We start from the raw sequence: 11,541 nt of genomic DNA, 5'->3' as shown, positions 1-11,541 counted from the left end.
CAATATTATCTGCTGGCTTAAAAGCAACAATATTTCTATAAGGTTTCAATCAAGTGATCCCCTAGTGTTCAGTGAAAGGATAATTAGGCACAAATTATTGAGAGAAGCAGTGGATATAATTTGTCTATCTTTCAGAAAGTTTTAGACAATGTATTAGACATTTAAAATGGAGTCATTGTCAAATTAAGGGTGATGTTTTTGTCACTTAGAAAACAATAGATAGATATAAATGGTCACTTCTGTGAATGAAAGGGGATTAAGAGTGCAGGGGGCCCCAAGAGACTATGCTGGGACCTGTCTCACTTAAATTTTTTATAAGTGATCCAGAAGAAATAGAATAAAGTGAAAATTTCAAGACTTCAGAGCATATTAAGCCCTTTCAGACAGGGAAATGCTATGCCAAAAGAGAGGGAAGGAGGAAGGGGTGGAGGAAGGGACAGAGAGAGAGAGAGTGAGCGAATGCTTGAAGGAAGTTACTGAGTGCAATGCAAGATGGCAGACAAACGTCAAGGTGGAGAAATGTAAGGTAATGCACTCCGATAAAAATAATCCACATACAGGGTGTTGTGTTCCAGGCTATCAGTTTTGACCCAGGAAAAGGCTCCGGGAGCTACTATAGATTGTTCCCTGAAGGCAGTGGCCTAGTGTGTTGAGACCAGGAAAGCTGACAGAGGGAAAGGGGAAGCAGGATGGGACCAGGAGAGCAAAGAAGAAACCAACCTTTCTTTATGCAAAACCATATGGTCCTGTATCTGGAGACAATGGTCAAGTTGACATCTATTGAAAATTAGGGCCAAAAGATATCTAGAAAAGGACAACTAAAATGACCCAGAGAATGAATGTGGCTATTCTAGGGGTCTCATGTCATAGGGGGAAACTTAAGTTTAAAAAGATAAAGGCTAAGAGGTGGAATAATCAAAGCCTATAAAACTGATGAGGGTAAGGACTAGCCTCCTCTTAATGCTTGAAATATTGTAGGAATAAAAAAGTTTCAGAGTTGAGATTGTCTAGCTCTATCTCTTTATGTTAGACATGGTGAAATTCAAGCCTAGAGAGGGCAAGGAAATGGCTCAAGGTCACACAAACCAATGGGGGCCAAGGTCAGATCAGAGCCCAGGCCTCCTTAATCCCAGGCCAGGGTCTTTCCACCTCATCCTGTGCACTCAGGCAGTCTAAAGGAATCTTTCTTCTAGGGTATAAACTTAGGAAATGTATTACTTTAACATGTGATAAAACACATGTGAAAACACAAAGAGGCTAAGGAAAGTTTCCACAAAAAGTCAACCAGCAATTACAAAATCTTTGGAGGACAACTGCCAACTGGCACTAAAGGTTCTTTTACACACCAGATCATTTTTGTTGTTTTGTGGAACCTGTAACCCTTTGAGAGACTGAAAAAATCTAGGGGTCCTCGCCTAGAAATACACACATTTGCACTTACAAACACAAATTTGTACACAATTTCAGTGCACGTATGACCCTCTGAGCTCCATGCCCAATTAAGAATATCTCTTGAGGCAGATTCTTCTAAACAAACAGACTGCCTGCTTCAACAAATACACTCCATCTCTTAGGATGGCTGAGGCTATCACTCTGATTTTCCTCAGCAAAATACCATTGTCCCAACATCATTTATTAGAATATTGCAGTCCTCTAGGTTGGAAGATACTAGAGAAATTAGTCCAACTGCACCCCCCATGAGATATAGGATAAGGTCATGGGTAAATAAGGGGAGACTAGAGTCAGCCTGCCTAGGTTAGAATTCCAACTCCATCACTCACTAGCTGTGTGACCTTGGGCAAGTTACTTAAGCTCTTTGAGTCTGTATCCCCATCTGTAAAATGGGGATAATAATTGCAACTATTTCATAGAGTAGTTATGAGGATTGAATTGGATAATTTGTATAAAACATAGCACCAGGCCTGGCACATAGTGAGTGTTCAGTAAATGCTAGCTGGCATTATTGTGATGATGATGTATGCATCCATGCAAGCATTATGCATGCCTCCATCCAATCCCCTCCGAGAGCTTTTACTTGCACATGCCAGTGATGAGCAGCTCGCCGCCTCCTAAGCTGGTTGAGCAGCTCCAATTGTTACAAACTTCTTCCTGTATCGAGCCTAAATTTGTCTTCTTGCAACCCCCACTCCCGCTGGCCCTAGTTCTGCCCTGTGGGGCCAAGCTAGAGCAAGTCTATCCTACCTCCACCTGACAGCCTTTCAGCTACGAAGACAGTGATCGAGTCCTTCCTCCGCCCTCCCCCTCCCCCTTCTCCAGCTTGAACATCCTCGGTTTCTTCTCCCAACCCACAACAGACTGGCTGCGCTTACTATTTACTCCGAGGCGTTGTACGGTTTCCCTCACACATAGTCATGCAGGCCACACACCCCACTGCCAACACAACAAGCCCGACCCTCGTGCTCGGCCCCCGCCCGCTGCCCCTGTCCGCGGTGCTGAAGCAGCTCTCGGCCTCGGCGGCCCTTGGCGAGGCCCTCCCCAGCCCCAGCCCTGGGCCGCGCCAGCCTGGACCCAAGGCGCAGACCCCCGGCGCGCCGTCTCCGCGACCCCGGCAGCAGGTGCGGCCCGGCCCAGGCCCGTCCCCGGTGCCGCCCCCCGCCCTGCCCGGATGCCCCGAGCCCGCGCCCCGGCCCCGCGCGCCAGCCCCACCTGCCCGGCGAAGGGCGCCTCCGCCTCGTCCGCCCGCGCCACCGCCACCGCCACCGCCACCGCCACCGCCGCCCGGTTCCCGGCCCCCGCCGTCGCTGCCGCCGCCCGCGCGGCGCCCGGGAGGCAGCAGAGCGCGGGCAGCAGCAGCAGCAGCAGCAGCCGCCCGGGGACCCGCCAGCGGCTCCAGCGCGGGGCCTGGCCCGGCGGCGGCGGCGGCGGCGGCCCCGGCGCGGCGCGGCCGCCCCGGCTCCTCGGCATCCCGGCGGCGGGGCCCGGCCGCCCGGCTGCGATGGCGGCGGCGGCGGCTCCGGCCGGGTCCTCCCGCTGCAGCCGCTGCGGAGCCGCCGAGTCACGGCGCCGCGGACACGCGCCCCGCCCGCCTGCCTTCGCCGCCGCCGCCGCCGCCTCGGCCGCCAGCGCGCCCCCGCCTCCGCGCGCCCCGCCCCGGTGGGGGGCGGCCGGGGGCGCGGGGGCAGCACCCGGGCGGGTCCCGGGCGGGACCTAGGGCAGGGGCCGCGGAGCGGCGCTGGGGAGGGGGTTGCAGAGGCTAAAAGAACAGTTCTAGAGGCAGGGTCCGAAGGGGTGGAACTGGAGGTCGGGGTCTGGGGGCAGCCCTGAGCGGGAGGGGGAAGAGGCTAAATCAGTAATCCTGGAGGTAGAACCACTGGATGGCCCTGGGGGAGCATATCCGGGGTTGGGGGTCCGGAACCCTGGGGAGAGGGTCCTAGGGAGTGGCATTGGAGGAGAGGGGGTCTGAGAGACAGCCTGGGGGAGGAGACTGAGGAGCGGCCCTGGGGTAAAGGCGGGGTTCGAGAGCAAGCTAAAGAAATAGCGCTGGGTCTGAGAGGGTGACTCCGGAGAGGGAGCTCTGAGCGGCTCTCCTGGGCCGGGGTGGTGGGGGAAAGGGGTAGAGAAGACCTGAGGAGCGTTTAAGAGGGGGCATTCCTGGGAGACATTAGGTGAAGTTGAGGTGAAGCTCAGTCCTTCACCCCCTAGAAGGAAAGAGCTCATCCAGCTGGGAAGATCATCTTTCATCCAAAACAACCCATATTTATCAAGCACTTTCTATTTGTAGGGCTCTGGGCTACTTGGGATACTGAAAGAAAAAAAAAAACCCCAAAAATAAAAACAAAAAAGAGAAGGCCGATTTCCTGGAGTGCAGAGGTTTACAGCTTGATGAGAAAACATAAACGCAAAGAAAAACAGAATGGCAAACACCACGTGTCAACAAGGATACAGGCGACTGCTCCGGGGTCAAGGGAGACCTGATGAGGGGCTGGGGAAGTTAGGAAAAGGTGTAATGGAGGAGGGTGGGACTCTAGCTAGGACCTGAAGGAAAGGCTGGATTTAAACCAGGGGAGGGGAGAGGAGAGGGCGTTTCAGGGAGGAAGTTGAGGGTGTACAGGATGTGCCTGAGGCGGCAGATAAGTTTCTCTGGAGCACAGGGTTCCTACAGGAAAGTGTTGGGAAGTGAGGGAAATAGTACAAGACAGTGAATGCTAGGATAATAAATTTGGGTTGTGTTCTGAAGGAAAATGGGGAGGGTGGTCATTAAAGGTTGTGTGTGTGTGTGTGTGTGTGTGTGTTTAAGCAGGATGATGTGTGAAAAATAGTATTTTATGATTACCTGGTAATTTGGGGATGCAAAAAGGGCACAGGCTTTAGCGTCAGACCTATGTTCATATCTTGGCTGTGTTCCATTTTTATAAAATGATGCTACTATTACTGTATAAGATTGCTTTCAGCATGAGGTGCTTGACACTTAATAGATATTCCATGTTAGTTCCCCTCCCAGTGGAGAGAATAATGACCAGAGAAGGCAGAGAGATTGGTTAGGAGACTAGTGTAGTAGTCTAGGTATAAGGAAATAAGGATAACAATAATAATTAACATTTATTGAGTGCCTAATACATACTAGTTACTGGGCTAAGCACTTTCCTGCACGATATCTCATTTAATCTTCATAGATAAACCCTATGAAATAGATGCTATTATTACCCCTAATTTAGGATAAAGAAGTGGAAGGCTCTGAATAAGTTTGCCAAACTTGCGTGATTCATAAGTGATAGAGCTGGATTGATTTGACTTCAGAACCCATTTTTTTCTAGGATGGGGGTGAGAAAAGAGACAGATTTAAGAGGCAATGGGCATACAAGAAGAGGGAAAGGAGTTTGGAGTGATGGCAAATCGAGAAACATGGATGGTAACATCTTCACAGAAATGGAGTCATCATGTGGAGGAACTGGCTTGAAGGAGGTGACAAGAAGCTCGGTTTTAGACTTGCTGAAACTGGGGTGACCACAAGATCTGTGAGATGGGTATGGGAATGAGTTCTCGAAGAAGGTGGAGAATGGATATTTTGGACACCTTCAGATAAGTATGGTAGTTGAAGCTGAAAGCAAAGAGTTGAAGAGAGCAAAAGGCCAAGCGTTCCATCCTGAGACATACATATTCAGAGCCTGAGAAAAGTCAAGCCAAAAGTGAATCTAAAGATTATCCAAAAAGACTGAAGAATCAGGATTATGGAGTATCACCGGAAAGAAGAAGAGAGGTTCAAAGAAAAGGAAGGAGTTGGCTGGGCATGGTGACTCACACCTGTAATCCCAGCATTTTGGGAGGCCAAAGCAGGCGGATTACATGAGTCCAGGAGTTTGAGACCAGCCTGGCCAACGTGGTGAAACCCTGTCTCTACAAAAAATACAAAAATGAGCCAGGCGTAGTGGTGCACACCTGTAATCCTAGCTACTCAGGAGGCTGAGGCCTGAGAATCGCTTGAACCTGGGAGGCAGAGGTTGCAGAGAGCTGAGATTGCACCACTGCACTCCAGCCCAGTGACAGAGTGAGACTCTGTCTAAAAAAAAAGAGAGAGAGAAGGAGTTGACAGTCTCAGGGAAATCAAAGAGACTGATGACTGTATTAACACCATTGAGTTGAACAGCTCACAGTCCCGGCAGGGAGATGATAGAGACAAATCATTGTGGTTACATGATGAGTTATGACATGAATGAGAACAAAGTGTTGTGGAAACATTGAGGAAAGAGCGATGAACTGCCAAAGTTGGAAGGTTTGGGAGTGGATATATTCCAGAAAGAGGAAATAGTATACTCAAGGAATGAAAGGGAACAGACTGGACTGAGCTTTGTCTTATTCTTCTCCTTTCCTCTAATACCAAATGCTCGTGGAACTGCCAATGATGATATAGCGCTGTGGTGGTCCACCTTGACCAGCTCCCAAGGGTGGTGGATGTGAATGGCAGTAGGTATTGATGATAAGGAGAGAAGAGGCTGATAGAAGTCAATGGTTGCTTATAAAATGGATCCCTAAGATAGTCCTTAGTAAGAGGACGGTCCAGAGACTGCTGTGAAATCAGTTCAAGAGGAGGTTTAGAAGGTTTCAGAGCAACACCCCAAGATAGAATCACTGGAACTCTGACTTCTCATCCTCCAGTCACCATGATAAGCATGGGATAAAATGGAAACAGCACTTGACTTAGCATCAGATACCTGATTCAAGCACTGGCTCTGTCACTGACTTTTGGTGTGCCTTTCAGCAAGTCACTTCATTTATTTGGGCCTTAGTTTCCTCATAAAATGAAATGAATGACCTCTGTCTTCTCCACTTCACTGGAAAGACCACAGGAGTGGTTGGAATTCACTTAATGAACTATATGGTAAACTGACCAGCTGCTAGGAAAACCTTTGACATTGATAATCTTAAGAAATATTATATTGGGGCTGGTGCAGTGGCTCAAACCTGTAATCCCAGCACTTTGGGAGGCTGAGGCAGGTGGATCACCTGCGGTCTGGAGTTCGAGACCAGCCTGGCCAACATGATGAAACCCCATCTCTACTAAAAATACAAAAATTAGCTGGGCGTGGTAGTGCACACCTGTAATCCCAGATATTTGGGGGCTGAGGCAGGAGAATTGCTTGAACCTGGGAGGCAGAGGTTGCAGTGAACCAAGATTGTGCCACTGCACCCTGGCGTGGGCGACAAGAGACTCCGTTTCAAAAAAGAAAAGAATTATGATATTGGCTGGGCACAGTTGTTCACACCTGTAATCCTACCACTTTGGGAGGCCAAGGAGGATGGATCACTTGAGCCCGGGAGTTCAAGACCAGCCTGGGCAACATGGTGAAACTCTGTCTTTACAAAAAATAAAAAAAATTTAGCTGGGAGTATTGGCACATGCCTGTAGTCCCAGCTACTCGGGAGGCTGAGGAGAGAGGATCACTTGAGACCAGGAGGCAGAGATTACAGTGAGCTGTGATTATGCCACTGCACTCCAGTCCGGGCAACAGAGCTAGACCCTATCTCAAGAAAAGAAAAAAAAGAAATGTTATATCAGTGCCTGAGCTCACTGTAGAGAAACTGGGTCCCCTCTTCCCCTCACCTCCTTTCATATTTATTTATTTATATATTTTGAGATGGAGTTTTGCTCTTTTGCCCAGGCTGGAGTGAAGTGGCATGATCTCGGCTCACTGCAACCTCCGTCTCCTGGGTTCAAGTGGTTCTCCTGCCTCAGCCTCCTGAGCAGCTGGGATGATAGGCACCCGCCAACACGCCCGGCTAATTTTTGTATTTTTAGTAGAGATGGGGTTTTGCCATGTTGGCCAGGCTGGTCTCAAACTCCTGACGTCAGGTGATCCACCTGCCTTGGTCTCCCAAAGTGCTGGAACTACAGGCATGAGCCACTGCACCTGGCCTCATATTTCTTTATTCAACTAATATTTATTAAATATCTTTTTGGTGCTAGATACTGTGAGTGGGGCTAGGGATGTAAAGAAGATCAAGTTATAGTTGCCTTCTTTGGGAAGACAGTCGGTTGGGAAGATAGACAATTATACAGATAACAACAAGATAACATAATATGTGCTATAATAGAGAAATGGGAGTAGAGAGGAGGGAACAACTGACTGTCTAGAGATGGCAGGTGAGACAGACCTTGAGTGACCAGCAGGAGTTTGCTATGTAGAATGGGAGGGAAACCTATGTACAAAGACAACAGATATATATGGAGACAAAAACTATTTACATAATAATACGAAGACATTATTTTCTTTTTAAACTCTCATTTTCTCATGAGAGTACTGGGTAGTTTTCCAGGGCTTCATGGCACATTATACAGATTGAATGAGAAGTAAATAGGATAATACAATTATCTTCTATTAAACCGGACATAAAACAGATTTTCAAAAAAGTAAAACAGTAGCATTCCTCTCACTATTTTTTTGGTTTTGTTTTGGAACAAAACAGCTGAATTTTTATTATTTTTTTAAAATAAAAATGTTATGTTAACATGTTTATTATTGTTATTTTAAATTAATTAATATGTAAATATTTAACAATTTCTCAGTTTTGATCCCTAGTGTGATAATTATCAATAGATAGAATCCACATGAACAAAGGTTATTTGGAGTCCTGAATTTTCAAAAGTTATTTGGAGTTCTGAAATTTTTTTTTTTGAGACAGAGTCTCGCGCTATTTCCCGGGCTGGAGTGCAATGGCAAAATCTCGGCTCACTGCAACCGCTGCCTCCCAGGTTCAAGCGATTCTCCTGCCTCAGCCTCCTAAGTAGCCGGATTATGTAATAGGTGCCCGCCACCACACTTGGCTAATTATTTGTATTTTTAGTAGAGACGGGGTTTCACTATGTTGGCCAGGCTGGTCTTGAACTCCTGACCTCATGATCTGCCTGCCTCGGCCTCCCAGAGTGCTGAGATTACAGGCATGAGCTACCAAGCCCAGCCCGAATTTTTTTTTTTTTTTTTGAGATAGGGTCTCACCCTGTCGCCCAGGCTAGAGTGCAGTGGCACAATAATAGCTCACTGCAACCTCAAACTCCTGAGCTCAGGTGATCCTCCCACCTCAGCCTTTCAAGTACCAGAGACTACAGGAATGAACCACTGTGTCTGGCCCTCAATACTTTGAGAATAGAGAGGGTGCTGAGACCAAAAGGCTTGAGTACTCTGTTCTTGGCAGAACGACCCAAAACAGAGGAGCAAAATGATAACATTTGACTTCACTCAACAAATAAGTTCAACAAATACTTATGTGAAACACCTATTTTGTGTTGAACATATTCTAGGTGCTGGGATGATAGAGCTTTGAACAAGTCTAATAACACTTCCTGCTTTCATGGAACTTAAATTGTAATGGAGCAGGCCGGGTGTGGTGGCTCATACCTGTAATCCCAGCACTTTGGGAGGCCGAGGTGGGCAGATCACCTGAGGTTGGGAGTTCGAGACCAGCCTGGCTAACATGGTGAAACCCCATCTCTACTAAAAAATACAAAAATTAGCTGGCCATGGTGGTGCACATCTGTCATCCCAGGTACTCAGGAGGCCGAGGCACGAGAATCACTTGAACCTGGGAAGTGGAGGTTGCAGTGAGCTGAGATCGCACCACTACCTTCCAGCTTGGGTGACACAGTGAGACTCTGTCTCAAAAGAAAAAACAAAACAAAACAAACAAAAAAAACTGGGGTAACAGACAACGAACAAAATGATTTAAATATATATGTAGTTAAATAGCATTTTTTTTCTGTTGAGAAAAGCAGGATTTAGGACTTGAAATCTGAATGGTGTGTGTGTGTGTGTGAGAGAGAGAGAGAGGGAGAGAGAGAGAAATTTTGGATGGAGTGGCCAGGGAAGACCTCAGTAAAAAAGTGAGTTTTTTGTAAATATCTGGAGGAACAAGGGAGTGAACCATGTAGATACCTGAAAGAAATGAATCCAGGCAGATGGAACAGCAAGTGCAAAAGTTTTGAGGCAAGAATGTGCCTGGCAGGTTTGAGGAAAAGGGTAAGAATCACTGTGGTTGGAGTGGAAGACAGTGAGAGTATCAGGAGATGAAGGTTATGGAGGGAAGGGTGGTCTACATAAGATAAAAAACTGATGGGGCTGGGCATGGTGGCTCATGCCTGTAATCCCAGCACTTTGGGAGGCTGAGGTAGGACAGTCTCTTGATACTCTCACCTGATCATCATCTGTCATCTCCTGATATTCTCACTGATCACTTGAGGCCAGGAGCTCAAGACACCATCTCTACCAAAAACAAAAAAAAAATTAGCCAGAATGGTGGGGTACACCTGTAGCTGGCTACTTGGGAGGCTGAGGTGAGAGGATTGCTTGAGCATGGGACTTTGAGAATGTAGTAAACTATGTGATCATCATTACCTTGCACTCTAGTCTGAGCAAGAGTGAGACCCTGTCTCTGAACAAAAACTGATGAGAGGTTCTGAGAGTGGAAGAGGCATCTTCTGGCTTATGTTTTAACAATTACTTTGGTTACTGGGCTGAGAAAAGGTTTAAAGGCCATACCGGAAAGTCCAGCTAGGAGGCTATTGCAATAATCCAAGTACAAGATGATGGCGGCTCAGACCTGGGTCCAAGTAGAGATAGAGAGATGTAGTTGGATTCTCATAGATTTTGATGTTTAATTTTTTGTTTTTTGTATTTTGTATTTTTTCCCTTTATGCTTTTTTTGGATTTTTTTGGAATCATAGATTTTGAAAGTAGAGTTGGCAGAATTTGTTAATGGATTGGATATGAGGTATGAGACAAAACGGAGAGTCGCATTACCAATTACCAAACTTTTTTTTTTCAAGTCAAAATTGTTTTATTGTCATTCACATATTTAATATGAAAAGAAATGCAGCAAATGGCTCAGGATTGTATTAAGAAAAAAAAAAAACAGGTTGTGCATGTTGTTCTGTTAACATCTGGGAGAAGAGCTGTCCCCACATCAGACACAGCAGCTGCACTTCTCCGACGCCCCTTTGCAGACACAGCCCTGGGGCACACTTGGCACAGCCCATGGGGCAGCAGGAGCAGCAGCTCTTCTTGCAGGAGGTGCATTTGCACTCTGCACTTGCAGGAGCCAGCGCACGTGCAGGAGCCACCAGTGGTGCAGGAGCAGTTGGGGTCCATTTCGAGCCGCGGTGAGGCTGGAGATCTCAAGCGATAACGGAGAGACAGCAAGGCACGCGTGGACGGCGTGTTCACCAGTTACCAAACTTTTTGACCTGAGCAACTAGAAGAATGGAGTTGCCATTATTTGACACAAAGAAGACTGCAGGAGGGACAGGTTTGAGTAGAAATATGAAGAGCTCACCCAAGTGGATGTGGTAAGTAGGCTATTTTGATATTTGGACCTGAGTTCAGGAAAAAGGTTGAGAGTTAAGTAGGAATTTGGAGGTTTTCAGAATCAATATAATATGTAAAACCCAAGGGACTGAAGAAATTACTTAGGAAATGAGTGTAGACAGAAAAGCAAAGAGTTCCAATGACTGGCTCCTGGGGCAACTCTAATACTTAGAGGTTGGGAAAATGAAGAGGAATCAGCCAAAGACACTGAGAAGGAAGAGCCAAAAAGAAGAAAACCAGGAAAGTGAGAACTCCCGGAAGCCAAGTGAATAAAATGTTTTAAGGAAGAGAGAGTAATCAACTGTGTCACACAGATCAAATAATGTGAAGATGAATAGATAGTAATTAGATTCACCAATGTGGAGGTTGTTGGTGATCTTGAGATGTTTTGGTGGAGTGTAGGGGACAAAAATCTGATTGGAGTAGGTTCAAGAAGAATTGAAAATGTTGAGCATACAGGATATAGCTTTTCCAGGAGTTTTACTACAAAGAAGAAGGAGACAATGTGGCAGCTGTAGGTGGTAGTGGAGTCAAAACAGACTTTTTGTTTGTTTTTAAGATGGGAAACATAACATTTGTATGTTGATTGAGACTGATCCAGGAGAGAGGGAAAAATTGATGATGCAGGAGAGAGAGGAGAACTGCTGAAGCCACGCCCTTGAGTAAGCATGTATACGAGTGAGGAGGTTGGCTATGAGCTAGGATAATTCCTCCATAATAAGAGGAA

The 11,541-nt window shown here is 46.7% G+C and overlaps 1 pseudogene; it reads right to left on the bottom strand.

Annotated features, from left to right (window-relative positions):
• Positions 1 to 10,392: 10,392 nt before the first annotated feature.
• Positions 10,393 to 10,634, bottom strand: LOC112130319 (metallothionein-1E-like; annotated as a pseudogene).
• Positions 10,635 to 11,541: the final 907 nt, after the last annotated feature.

This window comes from Pongo abelii, chromosome 21 (genome assembly GCF_028885655.2).
Source record: "Pongo abelii isolate AG06213 chromosome 21, NHGRI_mPonAbe1-v2.0_pri, whole genome shotgun sequence".
Classification (NCBI taxonomy): Eukaryota; Metazoa; Chordata; class Mammalia; order Primates; family Hominidae; genus Pongo; species Pongo abelii.
The sequence above is the reverse complement of the archived record's forward strand: the minus strand, read 5'-3'. Positions and strand labels throughout refer to the sequence as shown.